The sequence below is a fragment of the Perognathus longimembris genome, chromosome 1, assembly GCF_023159225.1.
Source record: "Perognathus longimembris pacificus isolate PPM17 chromosome 1, ASM2315922v1, whole genome shotgun sequence".
In the NCBI taxonomy this organism is placed as follows: Eukaryota; Metazoa; Chordata; class Mammalia; order Rodentia; family Heteromyidae; genus Perognathus; species Perognathus longimembris.
In genome coordinates, this window is record NC_063161.1 from 23,093,164 (window position 1) to 23,113,039 (window position 19,876).

The 19,876-nt window shown below is 35.6% G+C and overlaps 1 protein-coding gene across 3 annotated transcripts in view; it reads right to left on the reverse strand.

Annotated features, from left to right (window-relative positions):
* Nucleotides 1-19,876, reverse strand: part of LOC125360476 (serine/arginine repetitive matrix protein 2-like) — a 145,276-nt gene that overhangs the window by 51,469 nt on the left and 73,931 nt on the right. For 2 of the 3 annotated variants that reach the window (XR_007212762.1, XR_007212761.1), the window contains exons 4-5: nt 9,973-10,210; nt 3,400-3,526 (exon numbers count right to left, since the gene is read on the reverse strand). The gene's annotated coding sequence lies outside the window, so the exon portion shown is untranslated. The remainder of the gene's footprint in view (nt 1-3,399; nt 3,527-9,972; nt 10,211-19,876) is intronic. The other variant, XR_007212765.1, reaches the window with a different exon arrangement.

Below are 19,876 nucleotides of genomic sequence, written 5' to 3' on the forward strand. Positions count from 1 at the left end.
AAGAGCAATTTTATTAAAAATGGACGTCTTGTGAGCTGGCATTTTGTGACGTAACATGACACTTATTACTGGTCCACTAAAACTACAGAAATATTACAGTCGAGTTGAAGCTAAAGTCCTGATTATTATCTGAAATAATTATTGGCTGAAATAATTGATTCACATTTTACAAATTATTTAGAAGTCGATAATTCTTCAGCTGAGAATATATTGATCTTTTATTAAGATCTAGACAGAGACTGAGAGCTGCTGAGTTGGAATACTGTTTAGTGCCCAGAAGAGATACTGAGACACTATTTTAGAGGAGAAAAGGAATTTTTCTTAGGAAGTGGAAAATAGTTAACCATACCCTAGATACAGTTATCAGTTTCAGGCAGTACGTTCTGATGATGAATATTGATTTAAATTAAATGTTTCAAGGTTCAAAAAGTGTCTTAAATATTTTGTTGGTAGAATGTTAGTGGGGACCAATTAACTACAGGAAACTAAAAAATTTCCAGCACTGGCATTGTTTCTGATCTCCTTACCAGAATGATCCTTCCTTAAATGGCTAATTTGATATTAAACTTAAGATTTCTTCCTTATGCAAAGACATCACTTACAGAACCTTCCAAAAGGAGCTCATCTCTTCATTTGAGAAGAGGGGAAAATGTAATACACCTCTATGTAATAAATATCATAACACACACAAAAAAATGGACGTCTATGAAACAAAATGCTGAGAAGGGGAATGTGGGAGGATGGCCAAATTAAAAAAAAAAAAAGTAGGAATCTGGAGTTTGAAAGGTAGACACAATCTTAACATTCAGGAGCCCAATACAGTAGGAAAAGAAAGAAAAGAGAAGACTTGGAAAGGGAGGAAGGAAAGAGGGAAAGGGAAAGGTAGGGAAAGAAGGGAAGGAAAGAAAAAGAAGGAAGGAGAGAAGGGAAAGCAAAGAAGAGGGAGAATAGGTAATTTTGGTTTTCTTGCTTATACCTCTACTAAAATGTTGATATTTTAAACCTTGATACATGTGCAGTATTGATTAAATTTTTAAAAAACTAAACCTTATTAGCAGACTTATCAGGGCAAAATTCTTTCATCTAATTGTGATTTTCATGCCACCTTCTAAACATAATTTTAATTAAGTGTGAAGTATGTTTCTGGAAGTCAAGGAAATATTGCTATTTGTGTTTAGTAGAATTTAGTTGAAAAGGCAGAATTATTTTAGTTTACCTTATCAGAAGAGTAGTTGATACTGAAAACCAGAGAACAGTGGACAAGTGGGAGGAATAAAACTTGGTATAAGCTTCCGGGACAAGATATGTTTCTCAGCTATAACAATGGACTTATGTTGGAGTTGATACCTATACTACTATCAGAAACTTAGAAAATAGAGAAATTGCAATTGTTTGTTGCAAAAGCTCAACTCTCTTGCCATATTTCACACCAGCAGACTAAAAGCACCATGTGCTTCGGAAAACCAAATACTCCATGATCAAGTTTTCCCATAGCAAAAACAAAGGAACAGCTCCTACTCACATCTGACTTTCAAATTTTGCACATTGACATCTCAGTGAATCCTGACTGTAGGGAACACAGGTAATACAAGCTTTGACATCCTACCTTCTTTTCTCAAATAAGGCATGACTCAAGGTTATAAGGGAATTTGTTGAGAACAGTATTTTTATAAGGAATATATGATGCTAAAATTTCTAATTCACTAATAGGGCCCAGATGGTTTGATCACCCACTCAGATCTGGAGTGAGGCTAGGAGTTAACCTAAAACTAAGAAGAAATTTTAACTCTGAGAATACTGTTAGCCAATACCTTAATGTGAGACCATTAGGAGGGCTCCTAAAAATATCCTTCAGAAAAGACAAATTTTAATGGTCAATAATTAGTAATAAATGATATAAACTTTTATGAAAATATATCACACCATAAAACCATGTCTATTATTGTGGAGAATGAAGTACATGTTATTGAGGATTCATTGAGGAAAGAATATCGGACAATCTAGATAAGAAAGATCCTTTGTGAGCCTATGGAATAGAACAGAAAAACAAATTAACTGGAAAATTAACCCCTTGTGCTATTTAAATACATATATTCAAGCCAACTCAGAATGGCTTCATTATGGAAGTCTACAGTAGAATTCAAGAGATTGTCTTAAATTGAATCCCAGTATATTTGAAGCTCTTCTGTATACACAATGAGAGCTTTTGTGTCTGTAAGAAAAACAAGAATCCTACCTGCAAGAAGTTTGAGAATATAAACCCTCGTTGATACCAGTGTTTGATTAGTTGGTTAAAAAGTCAGTTTCCTAACTGGAAAGCATATGGAATCACTCCATTGTTTGGGGAGAAGAATAAATCAAAGAAATTACTATCTGTGTTCTGAAGTCCATAGTAAGGATTATCCCAATCTTAGACACATTTTTACATGATAAAGGGAAAGGGTCAGTAAAGCTGGCATATGAGACATTAGAATAATCCTTTTCAAGTTTTACTATTAAAACTGACCACAGTCACTTTTCTGAACTAACCTTATCTTCCAAAGACACCTTCTGAGTCCCAAATGGATGTCTAAAACTGCCAATGGTATTGAACCCTATTTGTGAAGGATTGATTCCTGCCTTATTCCCCAAGTCAAAAGAAAACAGACCGAGACACCACCCTTGCTCCCAGGGGACAATAGCCTCTCAAACCAGGTGGAGCATTCCACTCTAGGCCTGGCCAAAGACATCACCCTGGGCCCCCAAGAGACCATAACCTATTTTCAATTTTCTGCTTCCTTGCTAAGCCCTATATAAATCCACCCCAAAATCCAGTTCCTGGCACAGCCTCCAATCCCGCAGGAAGGTCTGTGCCCCTCACCGGTCCTCAATAAATAGTCCTCTCTTGTTGAGGATTAAGTACGGCCTACTCCTTTCCTGTTCTCCATTTTCCTAACAATTTGGAAGCCCTGGGAGGTGAGATGTTTACTAAGTGACTAATAAAAGTGTGGCACATACATCCTCAGCAAGAGTGATCTAAATGGCTTGGAATTTCATCACACCATCCAGAAGAGTGTGCAACTTAAAACATAAATTATGTATTTCTGTAATTTTTTATTTAATATTTTCAGACTATGGCTGGTCACAAATAACTGAAACCATGGATGAAAGATGACTACTAAATAGTGTTGGGAGTACTTGAGGTTATACATGTACAAAGAAAATACACATGTCATATTCAGAAACAAAAATGTTAAGGTTAGCTTAAAATTGCAGTGCAAGTACAACCTAAACTTAAAATTCCAATTATAATTAGCTTAAAATTCCAAATAAGTGGAATGCATGGACAGCCATTCAATTTCATCAGTAAGAGAATGAACTGCTTCAGAAATGTGAAGAGTGTAGTCATTGTATATTTACCTGAAAATTCATTTGATGCCTTTCTTCTCTTCTACTATAGCCTGTTAGCCAAGCACCTGATTGAAGGCTGCTTTTTTCCAGATTTCCATGCCACTTACTTTCTAGTGGATTTACTCAACAAGACGTGCTGATTGGAGACAAAGAAAAGAGAGTTAAAGCACCTTATTCTTCTTGATTCCAGCTACCACTGTAAAACCCCATCTTGGTTCCAGCTTTTTACAGGTAACCAAGATTCTGGACCCTCTTTGGGTCTTTCAATCTGTTTCTAACTTCTTCTATAACTTATGCAAGTAATTCCTCTCATCCAATAATTCCTGTTTCCTGCTTGGACCATGACTTATAAAATCATTGCAGATATTCTTTTGAGCTGATCAATTCTTCTTGGGGCAGGAAAGAGCTGATACTTGGCCAGTGATTCTCCTTAATAAACTTTAAACTTTATTCTCCTAAATAAACTTTAGTATTTTATTTTTTCCTTTTCTTGTAATTTAAGCTTATTGACTTTTCCTAGTGAGATAGAATGTGTAGGCTGTGGAGTTCATTTGAGATGTGAAAGGAAAAAAAATTTTTTTTATGGGACTACAGAACCTCTCTGTAAGTACTTAAACAGGAAATAGAAGTCAGTCATGCTCTCTGTTTTGGACAATGGTTCCCATCCTGACTCTCCATTAGAATCATCTGGGAAGCCTAAAAAATACCCCAACCCAGAAGATTCTGATTTAAATAATAAGGGATGAATATTTTAAAGCAGTGGTATCCAGACTAGCAGCATCAGTACTGTCTGGAACCAGTTAGAAATGCAAATTTTGAGGTCCCACCCAAAAATTACTGAATAACAAACTTAAAGTTGGCCTAGGAATCTTTCAATAAAATTTATCAAGTGAGATTATATACAATAAACTTTGAGGACCACTATTTTTAATACTATACAGGTGATTCTGGAACATAGGTGAAAGTGCAACCCAGTTTCAAAACCATTGGCTTAGAAATAGACTAATCATAAAATTATAGACTTAATTCAATACACATTTTAAATACCTAATGTGCTTTGTAATTTTTATTGCCCAACAAAAAAAGAAGATAATTAATAGTCTTAGAAGCTATACAAAAATAAAAGCTGTATAAAACATATATTTATGTCACACAATAAGAAGACAAACAAATTAAAAAGTTATTCTTTCTGAATAAAACGTGGAGGTTAATTGGAGAATAAATGTCCCACAAACTAATATGTATTCCTCCAACTTATCTTTAATGCTAGACCTTATTCACAGTTTAATATCATAAAATATTATTGTTAGAGATAAAATTCTATACCATATTATCCAGGATTTTGCAGCCATTAATTTAAGGACCCAATCACTGACAAAAGTTTTTTGGTAGTGTAGCAATTAAAATGGTTCTAGATACAAATAACAAGAACCTCAACTCAACCTAACATAAACAACAAAATATCAAAATATAATTTAGACTCATTTAAGGTCCTGAAATAGTAATCCAGTCCAGTATGATATTGTGGGCCCCAATTCTTTGCATGTCTGTAAGATATACCTTCTGCTTTGTATCAGATTTTCTATTCTGCCTTTAACAAAATTGCTAAAGTAGTATTAGGCCTTGCATCTGTAGCTAACACTATCCAGAGGGGGCTGGTGGTGGTGGTGGAAGTATCTTTCCAGATAAATTCTGAAAAGAAAAAAAAAAGTCCCAAAAGTCTCTCATAAACAGATTCTGGTTTTTTTTTTTTTTTTGCCTAGGTCATTCCTTGGGACCCCATATGCTTGTGATCAGGAGAATGAGATTCAGTCCATCAGAACACACCTTTGGAGCAAGAGATGAAGATGTTTTCTCCAGAAACAAGTAGAATACTGAAATACTGCTTCCATGGGAAAGTACTATAAACTCCCAGAAGCCAAATATTGACTGCGACAGAAATAGGGAACATGATAAATTGGTTAAGTAAAATGGTTGTGTAGGTATTGTTCATTGATAAACCAAATGTTTATAGAATAAACATACATGTCAGCCAATGGTAATCAAATGAAAATTCCCATGGCTCAGTCATCCAGTTTTTTAATAGGACTAACCAAATATTTTATTAAAATTCTTCACCCATAACAAATGACTAACTGGAAACACAGTTGTGTTTGTTAAAGTGTTATGCAGATCTTCTGAAAATGGTGCCATAATTGCCTCATGGGAAATTACCAATATTGTTTCCTTAGTATACAATTTAACCAGGGCTCCTTTTTCCCAGAGCCAATCAGTGAGCATGTGCCCGGGACAGGCCAATCTTATAAGCTTTCTTGGGATGTTGAATCTCACTTGAGTGAACAAAGCACAGGTAATAACTGACAGAAGCTAAATCATATTTGTGATAAGACTATCAATCCTGCCTTAATCTGCTTACAAGATACTAAAAACTCCCAGATTACTGTTCTTTTTAAAATCTTGTCCTCGAACTTTCTTTGAAATTGTGATTCACTCCCTAGCCTTCTTGTTCATTCTCTTTTTCCTTCAGTTTTTAAAAATAATTTTCAAGTTGGGAGCTGGTGGCTCAGCCCGTAATCCTAGCAACTTAGAAGGTTGAGAGCTGAGGATCACAGTTTGAAGCGAGCCATGAAGGAAAATCCATGAGACGCTTATCTCCAGTTAAACCACCAGAAGTAGAGCTGTGATTCAGAGTGGTAGAATACACTAGCCATAAGCCCTGACTTCAAGCCCCACAACACACACACACACACACACACACACACACACACACACACACACACAATACAATATTAGTAAGAAGAATAAAAATGCTAATTTTAAAAATTCCTTCAAGATGATCAACATAGAAATCATAAATTGCATCTAACTGATCATATCAGCATGCATAATTCTAGTTCTTAGAAGTTATTGTTGAAATGAAAATACAATAACATTTTGTCCAATTTGACTTACAATTTTTTAGGAATAAAGACTTCTAAAATCCTCAATATGTTATTTGCGGATAAGTGCGTGGAAACAGCATCTTATAACCTTCTCTTTCACCCTATCATTTAGGAATAGAATAATAAGATTACAAAAATAAACTTTTCTAAAAAAAAAAGTAAGAATTCTAAGTATAAGAACAAAAAGCTGATTTTTTTGTCAAGGTTTGATAAAATGTAGGTAGTGAAACTTTACTAGACATTTTAATAACTATTTAGTCCCAAATTAAGCATACTATAATTGTATCTTTCATTGACTTTTCAATCCATGTTTTTGCTCATTTAAGAAAATTCAGAAAACATACAGTTTTCTAAATCCAAGATGTATATTTAAATATACAATGGACAATGTATATAAAACAATGTCTAGGAAAAAAATCAAAACTTACATAATGATCTTTGAAGAGCTACTGAACTAAAAATTTTCCTTGTCCTTAATGCCATTTTTATCATATATCACACAAATAGGCTTGAATACTTAAAGGACACATTGATTGATTAAATAGAAACTTTGAGTTAAATAGACAAGGTAGAAACATCGGAACATGATTCTATTTTCTTTTTAATGGAACCAAAGAGATCACCCAGACAACTGTTCAAGGTGAGATAAAAGGAAGTTCTTTGACTCTCAATATCCATCAGATATTCCTGCTTTGAAGCACCACAGTTGTACTCTAATGGTTGTTTGTAATGCCAGTTAATATATCAATCCAAAATTATACATTTCTATATAATGAAATACATTATGGCTTATTGTACCTCTAGATGAATGTTGCATTGGAACAGTCTATTTCAAGGCCAGAACAGTTATCTGAGACCTATTAAATATAGATTTATTTGGATACCCTCAATGTTGAATAATATTGTTCAATGAAGGATACACAGGTCTAATGTTGAAATTCTAATATACAAAATAAGAGAAGACTTATAGAGTATGACTTTGCTGTCAGACCAAGGTAGAAAGCTAAAAGTCATCATATATTCTGTTGCTTTGGTTGTTTCTATTGCCCTAACTAGTCACTTTTAAACTTTGCCACTATTTCCAGGCTGTCTCTATTGGAACAAAGAGTAAACTACGGGTAAGTCAAAATTCCATGACATCCAAAGTCTACAAGTAACAGAGTTCAATGTCTCTGGACAAGATTTTTCTCTTAATTATATGAGCTTCCCTACTAACAACAAAAAAAATGGGGGATGGAAGTATAAGTATAAATAATTTGAAATATAAGAGCTCAAAATCATTTTTAAATTTTTTTATGGTAATTGAGTTAAGGCTTCAGCTGACATTACAAATGTCACATGATCAAGAAAATCTCAATCAGGATGGCTTCTATGTTCTGAATTTTTTAATTTTCCGTCCTGAGGTTTGAACCAAAGATATTTTATATGTTAGGCAGGTATTGTGCTACTGAGCTACATCCCCACCCCTGCATGTCTTCTTAAAAAAAAATCAAGAACCGTAATATCTACACATTAAAATAACAAAAATGAATAAGCTAATAGACAGGGAAGAGTTTTGATCTCCATAATATTGCTAATGTGCTCCATTCTACCCACGTGTTTGGAATCCATGTTTGCTACTTCTACAATTATGGACAATGTCGCATATTACTTGGACATTTGGACTTTCTAGCAGAGCCTAGAAATCAAATATATTTCTTCAGACCTGAAATTTGGGGTTTAAGACTACTACTACTCATCTCTACTTCTTCACCTTCTCATTAATGCTGTCTTTCATTCATAATGCTGACTTAAAATTCAAAAGCACTGAAAATCATAGAATTTTTTTTACTACCTCCATAGTTTAGTCTTCTTGTGCTTCAGTATCAGTATACAGTCTATGAGAAACTGCCAACATGACCATTTTGTGATTTATAAATATTTCACCAGATGCTTAAATCCTCAAGGCATCCTGCAACAATCTACTTTACTGATAATATCCCTGAACTGTAGTAGTATTAAATCACTGTATATCAACATGCAGTTTTTGCTGTAGGTGCCAATCATACATTTTTTTGGCTACAGTGGAAAGATAAGTTCAAAATCTCTATAAAACCTGCTTTAGCATGGGATGGCTTTGAACCTAAATACTCAGATCTCAGCCTCCTCAGTAGCTAGAATTATAGGTGTGAGCCACTGGTTCCCTACTACATAATTTCTTACATTTTCCCCCCCAGTACTAAAGAATTGAACCCAAGACTTTGTGCATGCTAGGAAGTTACTCCACTGAGCTGCTTTCCTAGTCCTTCTCCTATTTATTTATCGCACTATATTATTCTTCTAAGAACTAGCAAAGAATCAAGGAATATCATGTGTATGAGAAGAAAATCACTTGTGTAACTATATACTTAGTCTGCTAGTTCTTTCCAAGTCAGACTGACAAAGCTCTTTTCCTTTTGGAATAAATATATTGGAATCAAGAAAAACAAATCAAGCATATACTAGGTTAATGCCTGACATTATTATATAACTAAGTAAAATTTCCTATTTGTCTGCTAATCATCTCTGAACTTCTGTATTTCTTTTTTTTCAAATTTTTATTATCAAACTGATGTACAAAGAGGTTACAGTTTCATACGTTAGGCATTGGATACATTTCTTAAGAACCTCAAAGATCCATGAATACAAAGAAGTAGAATCTGAGCACCTGTAATCCCACCTACTGAGGAGGCTGAGATATGAGAATCACAGTTTGAAGCCAGCCCTGGCAGGAAATTCCCTAAGACTCTTATATCCAATTAAACAACTACAACAACAAAAACCTGAGGTGGATCTCTGGCTCAAGTGGTAGACTGCCGGCATTGAGTGAAAAAGCTAAGAGACAATGCCCAGACCCTGAATTCAAGCTCCAACATCAACACACGCACACACACACACACACACACACACACACACACACTTATATAAAGTGGGGATAGGAGTAGGTACCTGTCACCATAATATTTGCTTATAGGGTATATATCACATATCCATATTTTGGTGACTTGTTCATGGAAGTTTATTAATTATTCCCGATTTAGTCAAAGAAGGCCTATGCTTGCTTTTCCAACTCTAAACTTCAGCTCTCTGACCTTTGAAAAATGAGTTGTTTTTTTCCTTGTCAGAGAAAGAAATAGGACAAATTTAAGACCATTAATAAACACTGTGGCATGTCTTGTAGGCTGAGTACTACATCGGTAATACAAGTGGTCTACCATATGCAAACCCATATAATAATAAAGGATTAGATAACATTTTATAGACTTTAACCATTCTAGCTCTGTTCATTGTTTCTCCTTCCTTAACTCTATAGATACAAACGGAAATGTCTTTCTGATCACTCAGTGAAATCTTTAAGTAATGGTTATATGGCATTGGGTATATACGTATTTATTCATAGTTCTTCAGGCAGTCTTAAGTAAATGAGCTGTGTCATTCATCTAAGCATAATTAAAATAATAGCCCACAAACAATCCTAAATAGGTATTTTAAAATTATATTAAACCTTTGCACAGCATGGAAAATAATTTTATCTAAATTTTTCAATATAATTTACATGATTAACAAATGAAAGAGCTTACCTAGTTGTTTCAGATTTACACAGAGGAAAAAAGACAGATACCTTGGATGCAATTACTAGTGCATTGCTCTGGATAGCCTAGGTGTACATCCACTTAGCTGGCAGGCTAGCTGGCTGGTTGAAGGTCTGTCAGACAGCCAGGGTTTCAAAGTAGAAAGAGAACAAGAAGAGGAGCCAGAAGATAAGCTCTGCCATATCCTTGGGAAAATCTTTCAGCCATTATTATTCTCAATCTTTTTCACCTGCAAAATAGAACAGAAATATCTTCTGGTCTAACCTGCTGAATTATTAGGAGAGTGAGCAGAGATAGCATATGTGAAAGCATTTTGTAAATGTAAAACATCAGTACTATGATTTTACTAAAACAGCAATTGATAGTCTCCCACTTTTTCAGTCACATTTTCAGAAGCTAAGACTATTAATCATGGCAGTTCACATATATCCCTAAGCTAAATTTGATACAAAAACATCAAGTTCAAACCATGTGCCCAATCCTTAGGCCTGAAAATTATTCAACGTTCTCTCCAGAGCTGAGGTCAGTTAGTTGGTGCCTCTGGATGGTATCAACAGCATGATAATGATATTCAGCTTTAGTCCTGGACCAGTTTTCCTCTGACCTCAATATTACTGTTTCAACTGTGACATGTTAAAAAACTTGGGAGAGTGGGTGATAAGAAAAATAAAAGCAGGATACAAACACCTGGGACTCAGCTACTTTAGACAGGTTAACTCACATTAAGAAGTTGGAAGAGATTTTCAACCATAGTTCTTGCTGCATATTTAAACCTTCAAGTAAGCTGTAAACCAATGCTATAGGCAACCAAAGTAAAAAAGCAATGTAGCTTCTCAATGCAGTTACCAAAAAAGTCTACCATAGATCTAGTCTATGAACTAATATAATTTCATTGTATCACCAAGTATTTGATCTAGTCAGAAATTATTTTCCAGAGAAACAGAGCACCACTGGAGACATTCCCATCTTTGGACAATAAAGGGCATGGCTCTATAGAACAGAAAACCAGAACTACAAAATGTGCAGAAAGAAACCTGTTTGTGAATACATTGTAATAATAATCTCATTGCCAGTAGTTGAAACTTCAGCTTTCAGGTTTTCCGTATCAAAGCTGTAAGACAGGTTACTACAAATGATTTGATACTTTTCCCGTCCCTAGCCACTTCACAGCCACATTATATCTGGAAGCTAAGATATGGGCACAGGACTTTTGGTGTTTCCATTAACAGGTTGGTTTGCACCTCTAGATAAAGATGTCTGAGGAGATCCAAATCTCACTTACCACGTAGCTCTTTTGTATTTTTCCACTTGCTTACAATAAATACTGTATAACACAACAAAGTCAAATCATATCAATTCCCAGGTCAAAAACTAGTAGTAATCTATACTAAATTTGCAAAATATCAAATAATAAAGAATGAAAATTTTTAATTAAAAACAAGGCAAAGGAGTAAGCAATTCTACAACTTTATTTATTCTGTCTCTTCCAAGCTTCTGATATTTGTATATCATTTCATTATTGTGAGCTTAGTTATATAAACTACTAATTAAATATTTGGCTGACCCTCTCAGCAATATTTGAAAAATATAGCTTGAAGCAGAGTTATTGTAACATTTTTCATAGCTATTGTTTTAACAAAAAACACAATATTATTAGCAAATGGAGGCCTAATAAAGTACACGTACCGTTCACAATCAATAGGAAATTCATATTTAAAACAATAATTTTAAAGGTCCCTCAAAGTACTGGTATTCCATGCTTTAACTTCAAATTAAAGGGATGCAGTCAGCTCTTAAATTAACTGGGACAAAATCACTATACCTTATTGCAATTTAACTGCCTGTACTGAAACCTAATATTATCATATTATTTTAGGCTCTTTATTTCCTTAATGATTTTTCTTTTTCTTACTTTGCTTCAGTAACTGCCCAAACAGCAAAGAAAGATCAAATAGATGGCAGTAACAAAAACAGAACCCAGAAAATCAACGATGCTAACCTCTCACTACAAAAGCACTAGTTATGCTCTAGAATACATTCTTTAAAAATACATTAGAAATCTTTTCAATATCGATCTTTACTATCAGTGAATTGAGATAAATTAAGAAATAAATTAATAATAAATGCATTTAACATATTTGGCTCAATAATTTTTATGGTCCTTCCAATTCGCAGAAGTAAGGCAGTCAGTGGCAGTTCTGTTCTAGTACATGTGCTACTAGTTGGCCTCAATCCTGACCTAGAAAGAATATCTTCAAAGCTAATGATTCATTTAGAGTCAATTCCAGGTCACTCACTGGCATTTTGTTTAGGAAATCTATTAATGCCAACCTCAACAGAAATAAATACATACCCAGTAGAAAATGTACCAAGATCATTAGTCATTTAAAAATGACACAAACAATTGCAAAGCCTAATCACAAAGCTACCAACTCAATATTTTGTATAAATAGCAATTTTGAAACATCACAGAAAACAAAGTCCCACCCAAGATAAAGAGCTGAAGCACTGAATTCAGAAAAGCAACTCAGGATACCACTAAAATAAGAAACAGTACCAGAAAACACAAAATATAAGGCTTTCATAATGCAAACTGTATTAAAAATATTTCATGGTAATATGTGAAGCATTTCACTATGAGTTATCCTTTATACCTGGTGCAATGTAAGATATATTTATAATTTATATGACAACTTTATCATCTTAAAAGAAACAATAAGCTAAAAATATTAAAACATGGACTAGCTCTCTGATGGGTCAGTTTCTTTAGACATTTTCAAATATCTCTGTAGATGGAGAGATTTATAGGATTTTCAACTAGCATAGAAGATTCTTGACAGTAAAATCTAGCAGAATGATTGTCATTTATTCTTATTTTCCAATGTCAAAAGTCATGGTAATTATAAATTACCTAACTGCATTAGATAATCATATTGAAAAACATATTCTTTTATGGTATATTATTAATATGGCAGACATGTTTTTGCACTCATAATAGAACTGGGTTATGAGATATTCCCAGTGTCTATCCTAACATCTTTTTTTTTTTTGGGGGGGGGGGGCCAGTCCTGGGCCTTGGACTCAGGGCCTGAGCACTGTCCCTGGCTTCTTCCCGCTCAAGGCTAGCACTCCGCCACTTGAGCCACAGCGCCGCTTCTGGCCGTTTTTCTGTATATGTGGTGCTGGGGAATCGAACCTAGGGCCTCGTGTATCCGAGGCAGGCACTCTTGCCACTAGGCTATCTCCCCAGCCCTATCCTAACATCTTGAAGAAGCAAGTCCAAATAAAAAATCTTGTCTCATGTAGCTTACAGATAAGGAGACTGCTAGTATTTTCAGTTACACAAGTGTTGCTTCTGCTACAAATGCTGATGATACTTTTGACAGTGGAAGTAAGTAAAGAGGGGAAGAAGGCCAGGACTGGGCAGGAACAATGCTGGGAGAAACTGACCCAGCTACAGGACTGGTGCCCAAGGACTGGTATCTACAATCAAATGGCCAGTCCAAAAGAGCACAATGATCCTCAAGCTTGATTGCAGTCATCATTAGTGTACGAGATTAACTGAGTCCAGCAAAATGTAGTTTCAGGGACTAGATGATTTGAGTAGGACAGAAAAGGCTGTTAATTGAACCTGTCAATCAGAGTCCTAGAAAGAAACATAAGTCACACTCAAGTTAGGATAGTTCAAGGAAGTTTGATAAATAGGTATGGTACTTCTAAAGGGTAATATCAGACTACAAAGGAGAATGCAATACTCTATACCTAATTAGGATGTAATCATCCCTGTAAAACCAAGGGGAAAAAAAACCTGAATATAGTCTCTAGCTTTATTTGTTTTTATTTGCTTTATTAGTCTAGTTAGAGTTCACTTATCTATGCTATATGCATTAACTTGCTTATAGATAACAATTCTGAAGTAGCTATAACCTAGGATGTTTATCAGAACTTGGATGTAGCTCAAACTGATGACGCTTCATTTGAGTCTACAAAAGTGTCCAATGATGTTAAAAAGTGTCCTTTATATGTCAGAGTACTTCTCTTCTGATCAGTGATTGACATACTATGGAATTAGCAAAAACTTTGACTACATTTAGGCCTAAGAAGCTAAAAGGAAATGGTTGGACTGACTGCAAAGGACTGCCTAGAGAGGAAAAGGATCTTCAATGGAAGGTGGACAGCTCAAGGTAACCTCAAAGGGAAAAAGCTAGCGGTAATGAAGACTACTGTCTCAGTCTCTCTTGAATGCTCTGCTAGGTTTCTTCAATTTTCCAAACTCAGTTAGATGCCAGAAGATAAGGCCTGATAAACTTGTAAAAGGGTAACTACTTTTGAAAGTTATCATTGGTAAGATTTGTTTTTCTTTTTAGCTTTTGGTTTTTGAAACAGGGATTTGGGTAGCTCAGACTGGTCTCAACAAGCCATCATTTTGCCTCAACCCCCCCCCCCCACCTCCTTCCTACCCCTCAGAGCTGTGATTACAGGTTTGCACCACCACACCCGGTTTAGCAGAATTACCTTTGCTTCTCCTCCCTAATCATTTTCCTTCTCCTCCCTATGTCCTTTCAGCTCCTCCCTAATCCTTTTGCAGGTTCATATACCTGACATTCTGAATTCTGAGAAAAGCCACACCTAGATAGCTAAATAATCTGTCTTTAAAATTTACTGAACCTAGAACATAGAGTGACCTTTGGAACACCATTCCTTGGCTTTTAAGTTCTATGCATCAGCTTAACACAAAGCACATGAATTACTGTGGTTTAACTCAACAAATACCTCTCTAAACAACTACAGGAATTAGCCTCAGGAGGCCAAAGTCTATTGTGATGTGTCCAAAAAGGAGAAAACAGAGACACTTTAAATGAGACTCTATACAATAAACAGCTTTCCTATGCTACTTCCTCCTTTCCTTTACCATTAAAATCCCTTTGCACCCCTGACCAACATAGAGCTTTGAGGTGATATCAAGGCCATTTTTTTTTTTCAAAATTTGCTGCAAACTCTGGTGTCTCTAGTATTAGTGACCTAGATGTATTCTGGTAACAAGTCCTTATAAGTCAGTATATAGAGAAACAAAGAATGGTAAAAGGTATTGAGGGAAAAACAGAAAAAAAAAATCTCATACCTGTAAGAGCATTCTATTTTAAATATGATCCCAGAAAACATATGGGAATCTTGGATGAGGATCCACTAGTTTAAAGAAGGTCATTGTAAGGAAAAAAAGTTTAAAATACTAAGCTAGAGATGCTCTCTGATCTCACTGAAAACTGAAATTTTTAACAGAAAACCAAGGCAGAAAATCTGGTACAAGTTATATCAGGGATTTGAGAATGAGGGAAAATCCCCAAGTAAACTGGAGGACCAGCTGAAGAGCAGAACAGTTAATCTGAGATCCAATTCCTTCATACCATTGCCACAGAATGCAGTTCTTTCAGCCTAGGTCAAAACTGACATTAGAGAAAGTCAGTTTTGAGCGCATATTGAAACCCAAAAGTAATATCTGAAACTGGGAAAATGAGAAAGAAAGCAGCTAATAATGTGATGACTGTAGAGAAAGGATCTGGACAAGGAAGGGATAATACATTCAAGCCTAGAAATGTGAGGAGAATTTACAAAGGGAAGACTGTGGGCAGTCTACAGAAACTGCAAAAGATATGTGTTCTACCCCTTGGCCTGAAAAAACAAAGTGAGACATAAATTACAAACCCAGACCTTCAGCCTAAGAGATGGGCTGACTGACACTAAGCAATAGGGCATGTCCTAGAGGGAAAAATTATAGTAACAAAGGTAATATAATATATATTGCTGGAGCTCATTGCCAGGTTCCACACAGTTCTTCCCACTTGCTAACCCAAACAGAAACCATCGTACCAGACTAACTAATCCATATAGTTCAGCCTTTCAGGTCAAAGCACAAGAGAAATGGACAAGAAGAGGATGATAGATAGACTAAAGAGAGGACTTCATGTGATGATGAAAAATGATAATCATCTCCCAACATGACACATACTAATTAGAAGAGGATCTATATAGTATACAGTAGAATAGAATAAAATAGAGTAGAATAGAATAGATAGCAGAGATCATCAAGTGATTAAAGTTGACATCTCCAGTAATGAGGCAATGTGCCTCTCTATATGGTACACTCAGAACAAATCACATCCTCCCTGGTCCTGCCAAAAATGTACACCTGGACTTTAGCATACCCATTCCATGAAGAATATCAAACAAGCCTAAATGAGAATACAATCCACAAAATAATTGACCTGTCTTCTTCAAAAATGACACTGCTATAAGTGACTGGTGAATAAAGCTGAAGAGACCCGTCAACTGAATGTAGAGAATTTTCTTCTGCTTTGAGGATATTACCGAAAAAAAACAGTGACATCTGAAGATAAGAGGATTATGTCAGTGTGCATTTTGAGGAAAACTAGATAACATAGGGAAAGGGGCTACTGTGTGGAAGCTAAAGGCTTGTGCAAACGCAGAGCTGTAGTGTAGCAGGATGTAATGTGACTGCTCAACCAGGGAAAAAATAACAGCTTGCCAGAACCACATGAAAGGAGAAGGCCTAATGATGACTATTTTTTGCTTCATTATAATGGTATATTCATATCATTCATGTCACAGAATTTGCTGTTTGAACCATGAATATGATGTCATGATACATTAAAAAAATTCCATAGACAAAATAAAAGGGAAGTAAATGCTATTACAGGAAAATCTAGATGAATTCTGGAAATTTCTTACTTTTCCCCCCTCTTGGTTTATAAATAATTATTTCCTGCATCAAGCTTGACCATGAGGTGTACTTTACAAAACATTAAGACAACTGCAGACTTGATTTACTCTGAGAAGACTCAACCCTTTATGTATTTACTGTGTAATAAAATCTTCCTAATTCCATACTTTGTCTCATGTCTGAATTCTTTCTCTGACAGTGTCAAGAACCTGGAATATGGTATAAAAGTTTCAACCCCAATCCTCATTCATATATAATTTTGTAATAATTTTGAAAATTGTACTATGGCTCTGGAATAAAATGACCTTGTTAAGATTAAGTTATAGGTATGTGTGCCAGTGGCTCATGTCTATACATACACCTAGCTACTCAGGAGGCTGATGTTTTAGCCTCATGGTTCAAAGCCAGCATGGGCAGGAAAGTCTATAAGATGCTTATCTCCAATTACTCACGGAGAAAGCTGAAAGTGTAGCTCAAGTGGTAGAGAATTGGCCTTGAGCAAAAGGAGCTCAGAGACCAAGCCCAGGCCCAGAATTCAAGCCCCAAGACCAGTTAAAAAAAAAAAAAGATTAAATTATAGAAATTTGAACTTCAACAACATAAATGAGGCTAAAAAGGCATATGTGTATGTGCGTGAGTGTGTGCACGTGTGTGTATACATACATATACATTTTAACCAATGAATTCAAGTATCTAGAAGGTTTCTTCTAATTTGTTTATTATAATTTCTATTCCATTGACTTTGAAGTGACATAGTCAACTAAGTATTACTGGACTCAAAACACAATTCGAAATTTCTAACTCACCAATGGAAATCAAAATTCTTTCCCCCTAGAAAAATAGGCAATTATATATTTATTCAAGATGAGAAGAAATAAGGCTCCTGGAAAACCTATCCTTTTTCAGCGGTCTTCCCTGGACAGTGGTTAGAGACCCTTCAAACAGCAAAAAAGGATTCCAAATGTAAAAGTAAATGAGACTCATGAGACAGTGAATATCTGGGACTGATGAGTCAAGAAAGGATATACAAACTCTTGTACCATGTGTAAAATAATCTTTCTTCCAGAACAAAGTTAGGAAATAAAAGCATGACTCATAGACTTCCATCCATCACTGATAGCTCTTGATATGAAAAATGATCAGTTTCCCTGGACCTCTCTTGTGCATTATTCCAGACTATAGAGCTGAGCTGTTTCATACATGGTCTATTCCATGAACATGTACTGAACACTGATCATTAGCATCACCCTTATGTTTTTTCAAATTTTTATTATCAAACTGATGTACAGAGCGGTTACAGTTTCATACGTTAGGCATTGGATACATTTCTTGTACTGTTTGTTACCTCCTCCCTCATTCCCCCTTCTCTCCTCCCCCTTTCCATTTCCCCGCATGAGGTGTTCAGTTCACTTACACCAAACAGTTTTGCAAGTATTACTTTTGCAGGTGTTTGTCTTTATTTACCCTGTGTCTCTCGATTTTGGTATTCCCTTTCAATTTCCTAGTTCTAATAACAATATAGACGGTTTCCAATATACTCAATTAAGATTACAGAGATAGTATAGATACAACCACAGGAAGGTAATACAAGAACATCATCAATAGTAGAAGCTACAGGTACACATGGGATGTTGAAAGTAGTTACAACTGTGATATAACAATCATTTCCATAAAATGGAGTTCATTTCACTTAACATCATCTTATGTGATCATGAGGGTATATCTATTGGGCTCTTGTGATCCTCTGCTGTGACTTGCCTAACCTGTGCTAATTATTCCCAATAAGGGAGACCATAGAGTCCATGTTTCTTTGGGTCTGGCTCACTTCACTTAGTATAATTTTTTCCAAGTCCTTCCATTTCCTTACAAATGGGGCAAGGTCATTCTTTCTGAAAGAGGCATAAAATTCCATTGTGTATAGGTACCACATTTTCCTGATCCATTCATCTACTGAGGGGCATCTGGGTTGGTTCCAGATTCTAGCTATGACAAATTGCGCTGCGATGAACATAGTTGTGCTGGTGGCTTTACTGTGATTTTGTTTGTGGTTTTTTGGATAGATACCCAAAAGTGGGGCTGCTGGATCATAGGGGAGTTCTATATTTAGCCTTCTGAGGACTCTCCATACTGCTTGCCAGAGTGGCTGAACCAGTTTACATTCCCACCAACAATGAAGTAGGGTTCCCTTTTGGCCACATCCCCTCCAACAATTGTTATTGTTAGTTTTCTTGATATATGACATTCTTACTGGGGTGAGATGGAATCTCAATGCTGTTTTGATTTGCATTTCTTTTATGGCCAGTGATGTAGACCACTTTTTCATATATCTCTTGGCCATTCTCATTTCCTCATCAGAGAAGTCTCTTTGTAAGTCTTTAACCCTCTTGATGAGGGGGTTATTGGTTCTTTGCGGTTTTGTTTTGGAGGAAGGTAATTTTTTTAGTTCTGCATATATTTTAGATATGAGGCCTTTGTCCATTGAATAGCCAGTAAAGATCTTCTCCCAGTCTGTGGGCTTTCTGTTTATCTTGCGAGCTATGTCCTTTGCCATGCAGAAGCTCTGCAGTTTGATGCAGTCCCATTTGTCCAACCTTACTTTGATTTGTAGCCTTTCTGGGTCTTTGTTAAGGAAGTTCCGTCCTGTGCCAAGGAGCCGAAGAGTTTCTCCTACTCCTTCCTTTAGTGTTTTCAGGGTGTCTGTTTTGATTTCGAGGTCTTTAATCCATTTGAAATTGATTTTGGTGCAGGGTGATATATAAGGATCTAGTTTTAGTTTGTTGCATGTGTTGAACCAGTTTTGCCAGCACCATTTGTTAAAGAGGCTATCTTTCTTCCAAACTATTGTTTTAGCTCCTTTATCAAAGATTAAGTAAGTGTACTTCTGTGGGTTCATTTCTGGGTCTTCAGTTCTGTTCCATTGGTCTTCAGGCCTGTTCCGGTGCCAATACCAAGCTGTTTTTATTACTATAGCTTTATGATACAGCTTGAAGTTGGGTATTGTAATTCCTCCAGCACTGTTCTTTTTGCTTAGGATTGTTTTTACTATTCTAGGTCATTTATTGTTCCATATGAATTTCTGCATTGCTTCCTCTATTTCATTTTTTTTAAAAAATGGTGTTGGGATATTAATGGGTATTGCATTGAATTTGTAGATAGCCTTTGGCAATATTGCCATTTTGATTAAATTAATCCTC